We start from the raw sequence: 16,667 nt of genomic DNA on the forward strand, positions 1-16,667 counted from the left end.
ATTTAGATTTCTTTTTATTCTGAACAGCATGAACACAAAGAAAAACATGAAAACCCACAGACAATACATCAAAATCTGGTCAGAGAAACCCAATACACCAAAGAAATCATATGGTGCCAGTGCCCTCCTTCTTCAAACAAGGGTTGTGGGCACTGTTAGAATGAAGTGAAGTAAATATGAAGAAGTTAGTACAGTACTGGTAAGTGTTTCCTTAAATGGAACTAGTCCATGATGAAGGTCTCACAGATTTATTAACAAGTTAAAGAAAAAATGAGTTTGTCATGAGGCAAAGTCTATTTGATTTAAAAGATTGTCTTTCATTCCTAGATTATATGTTTTCCACATTTTAAAGGTAAAGCTCTTTGTGCTGGTTTGAAGCTATTATGTACCCCAGAAAAGCCATGGCCTTTAATCCTCAGTCAGTATTGCTGGGTGCAATCTTTTTGTTTCCATGGAGATGTGGCCCTCTCAATTGTGGGTATATCTTTTGATTAGATGGTTTCCATGGAGATGTGTCTCTACCCACTCAATGTGGGGTGACTTACCGGAGCCCTTTAAGAGGATCATTTTGGAAAAAGCTTTAGAGCCACCAGAACCAACAGAGCCAACAGAATTGAAATGCTCCCAGGGAAGTCTTTGGAGATTTCCGGAGAAGAAGCTAGCAGATGTTGCCATGTGCCTTTCCAGTTGAGAAAGAAACTCCAAATATCACCGACCTTCTTGAACCAAGGTATCTTTCCCAGATGCCTTAATTTGAACACTCTTATAGCCTTGCCTTAATTTGGTCATTTTCATGGCCTTAGAGCTGTAAATTTGAAACTTAATAAATTCCCCTTTTTTAAGAGCCATTCCATTTCTGGTATATTGCCTTCCAACAATTTATAAACTAGAACACACTTCTTTTATAAAATTGCTAAGATCATAGATGGTATTTTTTTCTTAACATCCTTTCTATCACAAAATGAAAATATGATCTTATGCCATGATTCTCCACTTGTGAAAAAAAAATCACACAGCTCCAAGAAGCAGAGAAAACTGGAAAGCTCAGCTCTTGTTCTTCACATAAAAATACCTGAGCAATGTTTGAATTCCAAGTTTGTTCAGAAACCCAGAGAGAGGTACCATGTTGAAGCAAAAAATACCATGAAAATTGGAAATAATGCATGTTGTGAAAGATTTGTAAAACACATGAAATATACATAAAGAAAAAAAGACTCACCTATAATCCCACCATTCAAAAACAACCAGTATTGCCACTTAAATCTTATTTTTTGCCTTTGATAATTCATATAGTCATATTTTTACATTATTTGGATTATGCTTTGTGTGTAGTAAAGTCTATCTTGCTTTTTATAAATGGCATGGCCATGAGAGAATTTTCTCATGCAATTAAGTATGAAATCATTGTGCTTAATCACCACAAAATATTTCATCAAAAAATAATTTATAAACAGTCCAATGGAAATATTTGTTTCTACACTTTTGTGAGAAAATAAAAATATCTCCATAGCAAATTAGTAAAATTACTCAGTCAAAAGGTGAGGAATTTTCAGACTTTCCATTTAGTTTGGAAAACCAAAAATCACTTTAGTTTTCCCCAGTAATGTTCTTACATCAATGTAAGAAAGCCCATATCGCCAATATTGATATCTTTTCTTAACCTTAATTAGTTTGAAAATCTTGTATTTAAGTATTTAAATTTCCTCGTTAGTAGCTATAGAAGTTGGACATTTTTGGTGTTTAATAGTTGGCCATGTCCCTTGGCCATCATTCTATACATTGACTAACGTTTTCTTGCCAAAATATTATTATATCTTTCTTGGAATCATCTTTTCTGTACATTTCTAAAGGAAAAGAGGAGAGGGAAACTAATATTAATTAAGTACTTACTATATGGCAAATGTAAAACTTTGTTCTAAACTTGTGATAGATCTTACAATCACCTTTCTAGGCAACCACCAAGGACCCCTAATAATTAGACATGCTAGGATCCAAACCCATGTCTCTATCTCTAAAACCTTGAACTTTGAAATATAGTATACCTCCAAGGATGCTGTCAATTATACAACTTAGCAATGACTTCACAGTTTTAACCTCCTTTTCCTTAAATTAATTTAAGAAGGGTAAAAGAAAATTAAGAGGAAAATGCATAAAATGGCAAAAATAAAAATGAAACCCTTACTAACTAGTAGTTTTCCACTTCTTTCTTTCCCAAACATACCTTCTTCTTTCTATGGAAAGAATTTTCTGATGTTAAATTATTTTTTTTAGGAATGTAGTTAATATTTTAATCATGATAGTGTGTTATGAAATAAAAATAATCTGAGTCCTTAATTTACTGGCTTTATTTTAAAAGAAATTATTTTATGTCACTTTAAGAAAACCTTGCTATTCTCTTTTGACTAATAATTAATAATTTTCTTAAAATATATTTCCCATTTATTTTTCATCAAAGACATTATTTGAGACTGTTTTAACATATATCAAAATAATACAAAAGAATATAAATGCTGTCATAATTGGATCAATATAGAATAGCAAACTTTCTTTCTAATCGTCAGTATTTCATTGTTGTGATGTTAGTTGAATATGAAGGAAATGACTGGGAAAGGGTATTGGGCCAGTTTGAATCTACTGCTTATCCAAGAAAAGCCAAGTTCTTTAATCCTCATTCAGTATTGCTGAATGGGAAAAAATAAAGTGGGAGCTTTATTGATTGTGTCTGTAGAGATGTGACTCGCCCAACTGTGGGTTCTAACTTCTGTTTAGATGGTTTCCATGGAGATGTGTCTCCATCCATTCAAGGTTGGGGTTGCTTACTGGAGCCCTTTAAGAGGGAGCCATTTTGGAAGAAGCTTCAGAGTCGGAGAAGTAAGACAGCCCACGCAGCCAAAAACCTTTGGAGATGAAGAAGGAAAATGCCCCCAAGGGTGATTCATGAAACTAGAAGCCTGGAGAGAAAACAAGCAGACAGCGCCATGTTCGCCATATGCCCTGCCAGCTGAGAGAGGAACACTGAACATCATCGGCCTTCTTGAACCAAGGTATCCTTCCCTGTATGCCTTAGATTGGACATCTTGAAATTAAATAAAAATATAACCATCCTAGGCCTTATCCTCTATGCTGTTTCTAAGGGGTAACTTTTTTTGCATGGGCAGGTTTTCTAAGGGGTAGCTTTTTTTGTGTGAGCAGGCTTTCTAAGGGGTAACTTTTTTTGCATGGGGAGGTACCAGGAATTGAACTCAGGTCTCTGACATGGCAAGCAAGAGCTCTACCTGCCAAGCCACTGTGGCTCACTCTTTAAGGAGTAACTTTTTAAGAATAATGAGTGGGCATCAAAGAGAGGCAAAATAAACTCTATATAAAAAATGCTTGATAATAGATGGAACTGAAAAAAAAATTTTAAAGGTAGGTTGAGTTAGAGCAGACTTATAAAGGTATATTTATATAAGATTGTTTAAAACTCTAAATACCCAAAGGCATGTATGATGGACCATTGATTTTCTGTCCTATTTGACCTAAAAGTGAAAAATATATAAATTTTTTTTCTGACCACCACTCTGGCAGAAAAATAATCCCAATTAACTTTATACAGATTTTCACAACATCAATTCTCCTTCTACCATGTCATTGACATTCTACATTCCATATCTTTTTTGGACTATAATTTTATGGAGGTAGGATGCAGGTCTTTTCATGATGTTTTCATCTTTGTTTTCGTGGCTAACCAAATCCCTGGCGTTCAGCAGCACTCAGTAATATCTGTTTGACTGACTGATAGATGAATGAAGTGAATGGAGATGAGATAGATAACCAAGTGAGTGACTAAATGAATATTCCTTTCTTTGGAATAAGCAGCACAGGCATTAAATCTTTCCTTTATTACAGATATTCAAGTGTGGATCCCATCACCATTTGCTGAGAGTATAGAAGGAATGCAAATATGGGATAGACTAAGCTTGCTATGTAGGCTTCTGCCAAAGTGAGAGCCCCTGATTCTATTTACTATTTATAGCATGGAAGGGAGGCAGCCCACCTGTGGGAGATTTAGAAAGATATATTTTCAGATGACAATAGCAATAAGACCCACAGTAATAGTAGGCATTTTTTTCCTAAGCACAAGTAAAGCAACCTGCGCGCTCATTTGCTGATAGCATGCTGGCCAGTTCTTGAGGACATGCTGCTGTGCAATATAATAATCCATTTTAAAAGAAGGCAATGGGGAATGGCACATGAAGAAAGGCTGCACTCGGAGTTCACCTCAGTTCTAAATGTGACAGCGCCTGTTAACCTTAGAAGCAGCACTGCACAGACAAGAAATTGCTTGCTACAGGGGAATGTCCACATCTCTGGGCCCCAGGCAGTCAGGGGCATGGCTGGTGGCACAGAAGCTCCCCAAGATTGCCAGTCAGGAGTCCACTTACCTTCAAAAACTCAGAAAGAAGACAAATATAATTTAGTTTTTCAAGAACTCCCCCCCTAAAAGATCACCATGTGGGGCTTTAATTTGCCCTATTTTGAACAGGTATATAAGCAAATACAGGAAAAAGTAAAAGAATGAAAAAAAGAAAGAGGTGCAAAGACGATTGCTTGACTTGATTTGAGGCTCAACAAAGAATCAACAGGAATTTACGTGATTCAGTAGACCTGAGATATTATGAAACATTGATCTTGACTTCTTTACCTCTCTTCCCAAATATTATTATCTTTGTAATACTTTCTTCTTCACAGGTACAACTGGAATTTAAGAGCAAGCAGAACTGCCACACTAAGCAAAACCAAAGTACAACTCTATCTTCAACCTAGAGGCAATGCTCTATTTTGAAGCCTCAGACAAAATATATGGGGGTGGGGAGGAATTCTTCATTCTGTCTTTCTAGATAATGAAACATAACACAACACAGCACTGAACATTTATTAACGGAACATGATACATAACACAAGGGAAAGAGTTAATAGGAAAGCTATCTATTGTCCAGCTGCTAATTAGCTGGGGTTTGAGGCCTTAGAAACAGGGTTTGAAACCTGTGCCTTGTAATCACTAGCTACATGCTCTCGGGATATAATTTAGCCTCTCTAAGACTGCAGTTCCTCCTTTGTAAATGGAGACAAAAGATCTATCCAACTCACAGGGTTGTTGTATAAATAAAGTAATCCATTTAAAAGTACACAGCCTGGCATATAATATACGCTCAATATACTCAATAAATTACATTATTGTCATTATTAACAATCTGAAATTCTTGAGGTTCTCTATATTACCGCCTTGCACATTCTCTTAAAGCTTGAATAGCTTGTGAGAAGGTTATAATAGCTACAATCTGAATAATTTGAGATTTATTCTTCAACTAATTCAGGGGCCAGTATAGGCCTTGAAGTCTGCCAGGTTCTTCTCACTTCATTCAGATCTTGGCTTCAGGGAGACCTTACCTGAACCCTCCTCCAATCTTTTATCACATTACTCTCTTTTAATTCTCTCCATGGCACTTGCCATTCTTCATGCTTTCTTTCTTTATCATCTGCCCTCTCCACCCATTCCTCATCCCAGACCTTGTCTATCTTCTCGGCTCCTGTTTCCCTGATGCCACAAAAAGCACCTGGCCATGGTAAGCCCTAGGTAAATACCTGTTGACTGAATGAGTGACAGCCTAGTCAGAAACCAACTCAGCAGGGAAACTAAAGCAGGTGATCTAGTATAAGCCTTCAACCATTGTCTTCAGATTTTCTGTCTAGGGATAGCCAGAAAAAAAGAGATGTCAGTGTCATCTCTGGTCATTGTCCCCTTTTCTGACTACCTCTAGCCATACCGCTTTTCTTTCAGTTTCTGAAATCCAGTGATGTCACCACCACTGACCCTGCCAGTCCCTTTTGCTAGCGTTCTCTTCCACTAGGCCTCCAATGGCTGCTCATCCAGCCCATCGCTCCAATGTGCATCTGACTGAAGTAACATAGCCTTCCCATCATTAATGTCATTTCCCAATTTAGCCTTGTGATTTGGCCCTTCCTGGTGCCTGCCACACTAGTAAGTATTTAATCTGTTTACTTTTGTTCATTCATTTCATTCATTTCTCCCATTATTGTAAACTCCAAGAGAGCAAATCCAATTTTGTCTTGTCCACTATTGTACCCAGCACCTTATAGAATTCCTGGCTCACAACTGGAGTTTGATAAATATAGAAGGAAGAGAGGAGGAAGGGAAGCACAGACAAAAGGAAGAAAGAATTGGAGCAATCTACTTTGTATTCTAGAAGTCTTCCCTAATTCCTTTCAATATACCTTTAATTTATTGAGCCGCCACTGCAGAATGAGTTCAGAAGAACTGAGAACCATTCCCTCTATGAAGGAAATTTCATGAAAAAATATAGATACCATATTTAGCACGTTATGAGCAGTTTGTCTCACCGTTACTAAATCTTGCAACAAACAACCATTGCTTCATTTCTTGATCCCTGATCCACAGCTCTGTCCTTCAGCCAAGGAACTAACTACAGGAAACAGCAATGAGTCACCTTCCCACCAAAGTCTATTTCTCAAATTCTTGCCACTGGCTCTATTCACCCACTTCAAGAGCCTTAAGTCAATCAAATTTTATAATCGAATCTCCTTAACAAATGCAAAACTCACTTCCCACCGAAGAGCCCTAATTTAGCACAAACTTTAAATTTCAAAGGAAATTTGAACATGCTTTGCTTTAAATGTCAGGACTGGATATTCAGACAGAATAATTAAGAGGGAGGAAACATTTCCTTCCAATAAAAAAGATTGCTAGTTTGTGCAAAGTACTAAGAATATTACGTTTTAAATATGCTTGCACTACAAATGGGCATCCAGACAAACAGCAGAAAGCATACCTCTTTGTCCTGATCTCCAGGAAGATGAAGACATTTGCTCTGAGATTCAAAGGACAGATATCACCTCTTAAAAGGCAGATCATCAGTACTGTTCCCCACAAATGCAGTTTTTAGTGATCACCCTCATTTCCATAATAACCTAGAATCCTCTTCTCATATGCATGGGCCAGTGGATACTTTCTAATTGTTATATAAATAGCAGGTTTTTTAGAACACACAATTTTGTATTATTAATAATGCTTACATTTCAGGCAGATTTGTAAACAGTTCGGAAGTTCTGCTAAAACAGATGATTCGAGATTCGATGTTGAGAACCTGATCACTGTAATAAGGCTATTGATATGCTGACATTCAGTTGGTTTCGTTTCCTCATTGCTAAAGCAAAGACCATGCAATGGGTTGGATTAAGCAATGGGAATTTATTGGCCTACGGTTCTGAGGCTAGGAGAAGTCCAAGGTGTCATGTAGAAGACTGGCGTTCTGGAGCTGGCTGCCAGTGATTCTTGGTCCTTGGTGCCTCTGTTACACGCAATGCACATGGCAGCCTCTCCAAACCTCTCTATTCCATTAAATTTCAGCTTCTAGCATCTCTCTGTGGTTTTCTCTCTTATCTGTCTGAATTTCATTCCACTTATAAAGGACTCCACTAATAAGATTAAGATCTAACCTGATGAGGTGGGCCACACCTTAACTGAAGTAATTTATCAAAAAGTCCTACTTAAATGGGATCACACCCACAGGAATGGATTGAGTTTAAGAATATGTTTTCTGTGGTACATACAGTTCCAAACTACCATTGCAATGTAATCTTATAATTCATTGTCAAGAAGTTAAATTCCAAAGATGCCAGAAAACAAACAATGGAAAAGATCTTCAGATATTTGTTCCTAACACAAAATTGTTCACCCAGCACCCCATTTACTGTCCAAGGCTATTTTCCAGAAGTACATCCATTTATCTAATTACATCAAGGAAGGCTTCTCAGTTAGTTGCTAAAATGCACTCCATATCCCTCTTTAACACTTATTTCTAATCCATTCTTACAAAGAGAGCAAGCCCTAGTTTTCTGCAATTGCCAGAGAGATAAAACCAGTCCTCAGAGGGGAATAGGAGACGATCTAACTAAAGCTTAGATTCTAATGATGAATGTCATATCTATGCATCCAAAGGTTTTACACCGGAAAAAAAATTTCATTGTTTTGTGTTTGACCAGTGACATAACATTTATTACCTCCAAATGTCTCTAATGACCTTCTGAAAAAACAGTGATATTCAAAGTGAGGTAAATGCAACCCATATACCAAGTGATCAACTAGGCACAGAAGATATATTTAGCTATTCATAGTATCCTTTTTAACTCTAATTTTTCTGCATTGTTATAATAGCAGGATATACTATATATTAGTAAAGTATGTTAGTAAAATAAGACATATGTGCAATGAATGCATTTAGTTGCAGAAGATGTGAGTGATCAAATGTTATTACTTGAGATGCATAATCGAAAAAGTTTGAAAATTGCTGAAAAAAAAAGGATAAAATCACAGAATAAGGAAAATATGCAGAAAGCATAGTTAGATGTCCCAAACATCAAACTATTGACATGGTTGTCAGTTTCAGGACAAAGCCAAAGTAAAATAATTTTTAAAGAGAAAAAATGTTGGTTTTCCCATGTGAAAATACAGACACTAGAGACAGAATACAAAGGAATGCTGTTTTGGGGGCAGATGATAATTGGCTAAGGACAGAAAATTTTACTTTAAAGGATGCCATAAAGATATTTTGAAGGTGAACTGCCCCCTACTCCGTTTACCTAGCTAAAATGTTTCAGACACATAGACTTATGAAAATCTCTTTAGTGATTATCATGCTTAAGGAAATTATGTTAAACTCATTTGCATGTAGATGATTCAGGCCTTTGAATAATGATTTCCTTAACTAACATAGTTATTATAGATGAAGTTATATAACAGAAAAGCTTAAAAGAGATTCTAACCATTCCTGATATGTTCCAACCCATAAAGAAAAAGCTGCTGATGGTTGAAACCAGTTGATGTGCACTGAATATTTATTGAACCTATATTCTTTACAATTACAGTTTTTAAACTTTTAATTCTGAAGTAAATTCAAACTTATAGGAAAGTAGCAAAAATAATCAAAACCCCAACTCCAACATGCCTTCCAGCCAGATACGCAGATCCCCCACCTTTTAACATTTGTCATATTTTCCATATGGTTCTATTGTCTACCCATCCAGCCATCAACCTAGCCTTCAATTTATCTATCATCTATCAATCTAACCGTCTTTTTTCTAAAACTCTGAGAGTAGTTTGTATACACAATGCCCTTTGAATACTTAATAATTCCATGTAAATTTCTTAAGAACAAAGCTATTCACTTACATAATCACCTTAAGTACAGTTGTCAAGTTCAAGACAGTTAGCATTGATATATATTTAACAGTCTATTTTCTAACTTGTAATTTCTGAAGAAAATCTTTTCACCAACTTCAAATATAAACTGTGGACAATTAAAAAAAAGACACCTTTTTTTAAAGGTCCCTACCTAGAGTTTTATTACTGTTTAATCAAGACAGTAAATGTTTATATAGCATTTGCTATGTGTCTGGTACTGTTCTAAATTGTGTGCCCTAGTTTCTTTCTTTGCCAAAACATCTCACTGGGTTATTTACTGTTAGGTAAAATTATTATCACCACTTTACAGAGAAGAAAACTAAAAGAAAAGAGAGGTTAAGTGGTTGGTCCAGGTCTCACAGTAAGTTATGGAGCTGGGATTCAAATCCAATTACTCTGGCTCCATAATCGTTGCTCTTAAATCCACTACTCTAAACCCACTCTGAGTAAGGAAAAATAGAAAACAAGCTAAACAATAGAGACTAATTTTAAGCAAAGAGGTGGAAAGCGGGTACCGTCCAGAATAACTGTTTGTCAATATCCTCTGGGAAATCGTATGCAAAGTGTGTTGGATAAGTTTCAACTGCTAACAAAATAACAAATAAACAACAAAGACAGTATACTTGATTGAATACCTATGAGTCTAGATCCATAGGAATTAGTTCCAATAAAGATGAGTGAAAACTTCAGGTCCATATTTCCATAAAAACTCTGCTGCTAAAAGCTTTGTGAGCCCAATGAGGAGATAAAGGGAATTTAGAACAATCCGCAAGCCCTTCTGAAAGGGTCGAGATCCATAAAGGATGCAGTTTTCTTTCACCCTCAGGTGCAGTCATGCCTGAAGTTCATGATATACATTCCTCTTTGCTACTTTCATATTCTGTATGCTGCTGCCCATGGACTGACCACACCATTACAAGCGGCTAGCACCCTCTAAAGGGTTCCCGTTCCAGCTCAGAACTGGCCCTTCTGTGGCTCATATAATAGCCCCAGGTGTTGCCTCCCAACATGAAACTTCTTCTCTTGTGAAATTTTCTTATCTTCAGGGCTTTGGCTTCAGACCAGCTTCATATAGTTTGGTTCTTTTCCTTCCAATCCAATGGATTACCTGAGGGTTTTATTCTTATTAACCTATTGCTGATAATAATAGCTACCTGTAGGAATTGTGCTAGGGACTCAACACTTATTTACCTCAAAATTTGACAACCCTGAAAAGTAAGTACTATTCTGTCCATTGATGTAAGCCAGACAGGGCTTCTTTAAGGAAGTGGCATTTGAGTGTGAGCCTAAGTTTCAGGAGGGTTTTAACTTGTGATGATCAGACGTAAGCTTACTCCAGGCAGAGGATTCAGCAGATGTAGATATACAGGTCCTAAAGTAGGATAAAACCATTTATGAGATTGGAGAAAAAAAATGTGTGAGGGGCAGATTGGCAGGGAGGCTTGAGTTGAAAACCACATGGGGTCACATAGGCCAGCAGCACTGAACAGTAACTACATTATTATATATTTCCTGCACTATAGTATGCTCAGTAGCATCAAGACCATCATGTTTTATTCATGTGGAGTCCCAGGGCCAGCCTATTTGTTGCCCTCAGTATTAGTCTGAGTATCGGTTTTGGAATTGATGGTGGAATTGAGGGTGGAATTGTAGTTGTATTAGTATTCATTCAGTAGAAGCACAACGAATGTCTATTAATGGTCATTTCCTAAATTGAGGCCTGTTTCCATTTGCCATATGTGACACTTCACATCATTCAGAAGCAAATTAATTGCTAACATTGAAGCCTAGAATAGGAGGTGAGAAGCAATTAAAATGATTCAGATTGTTTTAGTAACATGCTTGACCAGGTGTAGACCTGAGGATTCAGACAAAGTTGAATTTAAATAGTTTAGCCTCCTTATGACTACATCCACGACATCATTCTTTCTGCATTTTAAAAATACGTTCTGACTCTCATGCGAATATAAGCTTAAGCTGACTTGAATCCCCTATATGTGATATTGTTACTCGGGAATGTTCTCTCTCTGGGTAACAGATTTGGAGAGTTTAAAGGCTGATTTTTTTTATATTTTTGTTAGTAGTTTAGTATGAATCTACAAGGGAAAAGGGACTGGGTAAAATTAGCAGCTTCTTCTTTTGTGAAAATGTTTCATTCATCAATGAGCAGGACTTAGTCACAAGTTCTCTTAAAAATTTACAAACAGGCCATATACCAGATACTAGTACAAGGATGAGTAAGACAGTGTCCTTGACCTTCAACAGCTATCTAATGATACCATTCATTTAGCACCACATACTTGTATTAGGCTTGTAATATCTATTATTTCATTTAACATAATGGAAATGTTATTACACCAATCTTATACTTGAGAAAACTGATGGCTTTGGGAAGCCAATGTATTTCCCATCAAACAACTTTAGCTCCCACAATAGATTAATCATGTCCCCCACACAGGCATGTTCAAGTCCTGACCTCCAACCTAGTCCTGTGGGTGGGAACTCATTTGTAAATGGGATCCTCAAGTCCTAACTCCTGGTCCTGTGAGTATGAACTCACTTGCAAATAGGATCTTCTAAGATCCTATTAAACTGAGGACAAATTGAAACAAGGTGGGCATAAATCCAGAATGACTGGAGTCCTTCTAACCAAAAGATATTTGGACACTGAAGTAGAAGCTACAGGAGACAGAAAAAAACAGATCACCATGCAATGAAGGCAGGATTGATTGCCAACGCACCACCATCAGAAAACTACAGACTTCAGAGAAAACATGGCCTGCTGAAACCTTGATTTTTGACTTCTAACCCCAAACTGTGGCCAATAAATTCCTGTTGTTTAAGCTGACCTGTCTGTGGTATTTGTTATAGAAGTCCAGGCACACTCAGCTTTCCTGATTGCTCGGTGGATAAGAACACTAGGGAATATTTAATTGAGTACAACAGTGACTTTGATGAATCTAAAACTAAAGGTCTATGGTGCATGGGAGAAAAGTCCACAGGAAAGGTCCACAGAATCCACGGGTCTACAGGAAATGACTCAGGGACAGTGAAACACCTGAGGATGAGCAATGGGGATCTAATTTGATGCCCATGTGAACACATGCTCTTTGAGTGGGTCGTTCAACCTTCCAACCACTGCATTTTGGTGGAGTGGGGTCACTAGTAGTAGTAGGCATGCCTAAGTGCACATGGCTAATAAATGGTCAACTAATCACAACCAAGTAACCATTTTACATTTTCCTTATAACATTTTTTCCAGAGAATAAAGCAAAATCTCTATATCAAAAGAGGAGAAAAACATTTGCTTAGCTCTGACAGTAATTTTCATATGCCTTGCTCACCAGTTCATGAAATTTCACAATCATAAAATTGCCCTTTTAGGTAAAGTTTCTATCCTTCAAAACAGATTAGGAATTGTTAGAGGTGGTATAACTTAGAGTAAATTAATTTGATTTTTCCTGTTTTTCAGGGAGGTTTTCATTCAAGAACTTGGGAGCAGCAGTAAGAATCACAATATACAAAGAAAGGAAAGTTATGCAAGGCAAAGACAAGAGGTGATTTCCAATACTTACAATTTTAAAATTACAATTTGAAATGATTGGGACTTATCTGGGTATATACCCAGTTAGGAATATATGTATGTGTGCACCAGAAATTCATAGTAGCTGTTGTTGGCAATAGCTAAAAACTGAAACTACCTATATTTCTACCAACACAAAAATGGATAAATTGTGGTATATTTATACAATGGAACATTATAAGTGATAAAGGTAAATTAACCATTGCTACGTGTTTTAGTTCCTTAGGCTGCTAAAGTAGATACCGTGAAATGGTTGGCTTAAACAATAGTAATTTATTAGCTTACAGTTTGAGGCTGAGAAAATGTCCAAATCAAGGTGTCATCAAGGCAATGCTTTTTGCCCAAAGACTGGCTGCCAGTACTCCTTGGCCCCTGTGCCACATGGCAGGCACCTGGTGGTGTCTGCTAGTCTCTCCCTTCTCTTCTGAGTTTTGCTGCTTTCAGTTTCTTGCTTCCATGGCTTTTTTCTCTCTCTCTCCCTGTATTCATTCCATTTATTAAGGACGCCAATAAGAGTAGTAGGACCCATCCTGAATGAGGTGGGTCATACATTAACTGAAGTAATCTCATCAAAGGTCCTTTTTACAATGGGTTTTTACCCACAGGTATTGATTAGGTTTAAGAACATATTTGCTTTTGTTTTGTTTCTGGAGTACATACAGCATCAAGCCACCATACAACATAAAAAAATGCAGATGAATCTCACAGATATAAACTTCCAGAAAAGAAGCCATACACAATAGAGTTCATCCCAGGTGATTTTAGTTACTAAATACAAGAATAAGTGAATCCAATCTATGCCGTTAGGAGTTAGGATAGTGATTCTTTACAGAAGGAGGACAGCTAGAGACTGAAAGGATGCTCTAGGAGATTTCTAAAGTCCTCTGAACTGAGCACTCATGTTCAGTTTGTGAAAATTCATTGTGTTGCACACTAACGACATGACAATTTTTCTCTATGTATATTATGTCTCAGAAAAAAAGAGATTTCAAGAAAAAAGGCTTTTGATTTTGAATCAGAAGTCTAGCTTTAAAGTTAGAGCCCTAATAAGATATATGATCTTCAGGTACTGATCACTAAACCTCTCATAGTCTTGCATTCTTCTATAAAATAAGCCTAATGTCTATCTCACTAGATTAACTGAGACTATACATTGTAATGTATTTTATAAATTACAAAGTTCTGTGCAACTGATGATTTTTTTAGACCCATACTTTGTAACTATAGCTGTAAATCTGAAACACCTAATGAGATTAGCAATGAGAAGCTGATCTTACCACCCCAAGGGTTTTGGTTCTGAGGTCTGAGAAGGGGTACAGGGCCCCTCTATTTTCAGAAGCTCTGAAGGTGACTCAGCCACCATTGTGGACCACTGATTTTTTAAAAATTTCATTTCAAAAGTAAAGATGCCATTTCAGGCTTTGTTTCTTGGATCTGTGTAATTTATTCATATTTTGTCAACTACAAGTTATACAGACAATGGATTTTCAAAATGTCTAATGTGGTTGGGATAGTGAAAATCTGAACAGTGTGAGCATCGGCCTTGATGAGCAAAAAGGTATCTCATACTAAACAGACACCCTGAAGCAAAGTACTTTTCATTTATGAAGAATTCACAAATGAACTTGGAGAGCAGAATATCTTCATAGTAATATTCCAAGTCTAAATATATATTGGAATCATGATCTAATTTATGCTTTGTTTTTGTTTTTCTTCCACATATGAAATACGAACACCAGATGTTGGAACACTTTTTGATAAAATTTCTTTTCACATCCTTTTTTGTATTTTTAATAGTATGTTGCTTCAACACCTGGGCTCTTTAGACTTATAAAATTGCAAGACTTCATAAAGCACCTCAGTATCCTGCCAGTGAGTAAAATGCATGAAATCAGAATGGTCTGATGTTTTACTTCACATCCCTGTGATATTCAAATTGCTTCATTTCTCTTCCCCTAATTTCTAATTTTCTCCTTAGAAAAATTCATTACACAGTAGAAAGGGTTCATAGCAAAGCAATCCAACATTTGAGTGCCGCTTGTGTTTACATTGCCCCCCACAGCAAATACTTGTTGAATTTAACAGATTAGTCACTTTGAAACTAGATCATTTTCTATAACAGAGATGACTGTAGATTTTAAGTGCTCTTGTTGTTAAAATGAAGTTAAAATTAGAAACTCTTCCTCTAATCTTCAGCTATATTTGCATGAGATTTTCATAGGCCAATATACATATATTGTAGTCGATTGCATTAGAATTTAATTTTTAATGCGTCTTGTGTGCATATTAAGTGTTGCTTTTATTTCCTGTTTTAGGTTTCTGATTAGTATTATTCCAACAGCCTGAGAAGAATCTATTCTAGTAGGATCTAATCATATATTTATGCCTGGAAGAATTTGTAAACAAGAACACAACTTGAATTAATTTAAAAATCAACGAAATAATGAAAAGCCACTTATTAATGTAATTTCTCCTCAAATTTTTCTTTAAAAATTTGCTTAAATTTAGTTAGGTATAGTTCACCAATTGCCAGCTATCCTAAAAAATTAAAAAAACAACACTCTGTTGTTACAAAACTGAAGAAAATCAAAGAAGAAACTGAGCACTAATATCAAGACAATATGAAATTCTCCACTGTCAGCAGATCATGTCATCGAGGATATAATTCGGACAACTGTAGAACATTCAAGAGTGAACCTTAAAAATTCATACTCTGATTAGTGTTATTTTATTATTTATAAATAATTTAAATAAAAGCTCAGTGCTGCACCCATTATTCAACATTGTTAAGGAATAAGGTCTTCCGACCAACTATGTTGGGTTTTGTTGTTTTGCGTTTTTTGTTTGTTGTTTTCATTTTCAAAGGAATGCTAACTATATCCCCTTAAACAGTATAGGGATAAAATCCTTCTGCAACTTTAGTACAGAAACTATGCTGGATTAATGTCCTGATCCCTTAGTACACACTTCTTTCTTTACTTTGGCTCCTTGAAGCTGTCTAAGGGTCTGTAGACCTGTTCCCCAGTGCTCCAAGTTTGTTTCTGCCACTCTTTCCTCTCTGTCCCTTTAATCCACATTTTCTTATCTCCTCTCTATTTTTCTTTTTCTCCCAACATTCTCCCCTTGCTTCACATATGTTTTGAGGGGCTTTTCCATCCACAATGGGGATTACTTTCTTTTTCCTCAATTCTGAATTACATGACAAGAGGGTTGGAGAGTTTAGCGGATTATCTTTGATATGGACACCTTGCTAAACTTGAGAGGGCTTAGTTTGCTTTGTTTCTGGTGATCATATATTGGATTGAGCAAAGAGTTAGAAAGATGAGGTAAATTCTGGCCTAAATGGGACAGGCAACTGACTTTAACATCTTTTCTGTTTGTTTGTTTCTCCATGTATGTAATAATGGAAGACGCTAACCCTCTCTCAAAGGAAAGTTAGAATATAGATTTAATGGTATATGAACAATAAAAAGTTGCCCCTAGAGCCCTTTCATCAGTACAAGGCAGTGAGTAAAAGCAGGAGCTACTAAGAGTTGCACTGTTTAAACGTACCCAGCTCTACCACTGATTAGCTGTGTAACCTGTTATACCCCGGTATTAGGAATAATAACAATTCACCTCTCTCATAGAAACACTGTGAAAATTAAATAACACCTAAAGCATTAAAATTAAATGGGTGAATGCCTTTAGAATAGGGTATGGAAAAGCATGAGTGTTCGCGTTATGCTACTGTTAATATCCTTTGAATTTCGTTAGGCTAGCGGGAGTCTAAACATAATAACTATAGTCATGATAGTGAGAATAAGAAGTGAAGAAAGCTAT

The 16,667-nt window shown here is 36.4% G+C and overlaps 1 long non-coding RNA gene across 1 annotated transcript; it reads left to right on the forward strand.

The window, feature by feature from the left end:
* The first annotated feature begins 2,773 nt into the window (after positions 1-2,773).
* On the forward strand, positions 2,774-15,935 carry LOC143663506 (uncharacterized). The gene is made up of 3 exons (XR_013165975.1): positions 2,774-3,044; positions 12,735-12,819; positions 15,161-15,935. It is a non-coding gene; the product is annotated as an uncharacterized LOC143663506 (long non-coding RNA).
* Positions 15,936-16,667: the final 732 nt, after the last annotated feature.

This window comes from Tamandua tetradactyla, chromosome 19, assembly GCF_023851605.1.
Source record: "Tamandua tetradactyla isolate mTamTet1 chromosome 19, mTamTet1.pri, whole genome shotgun sequence".
Lineage (NCBI taxonomy): Eukaryota > Metazoa > Chordata > Mammalia > Pilosa > Myrmecophagidae > Tamandua > Tamandua tetradactyla.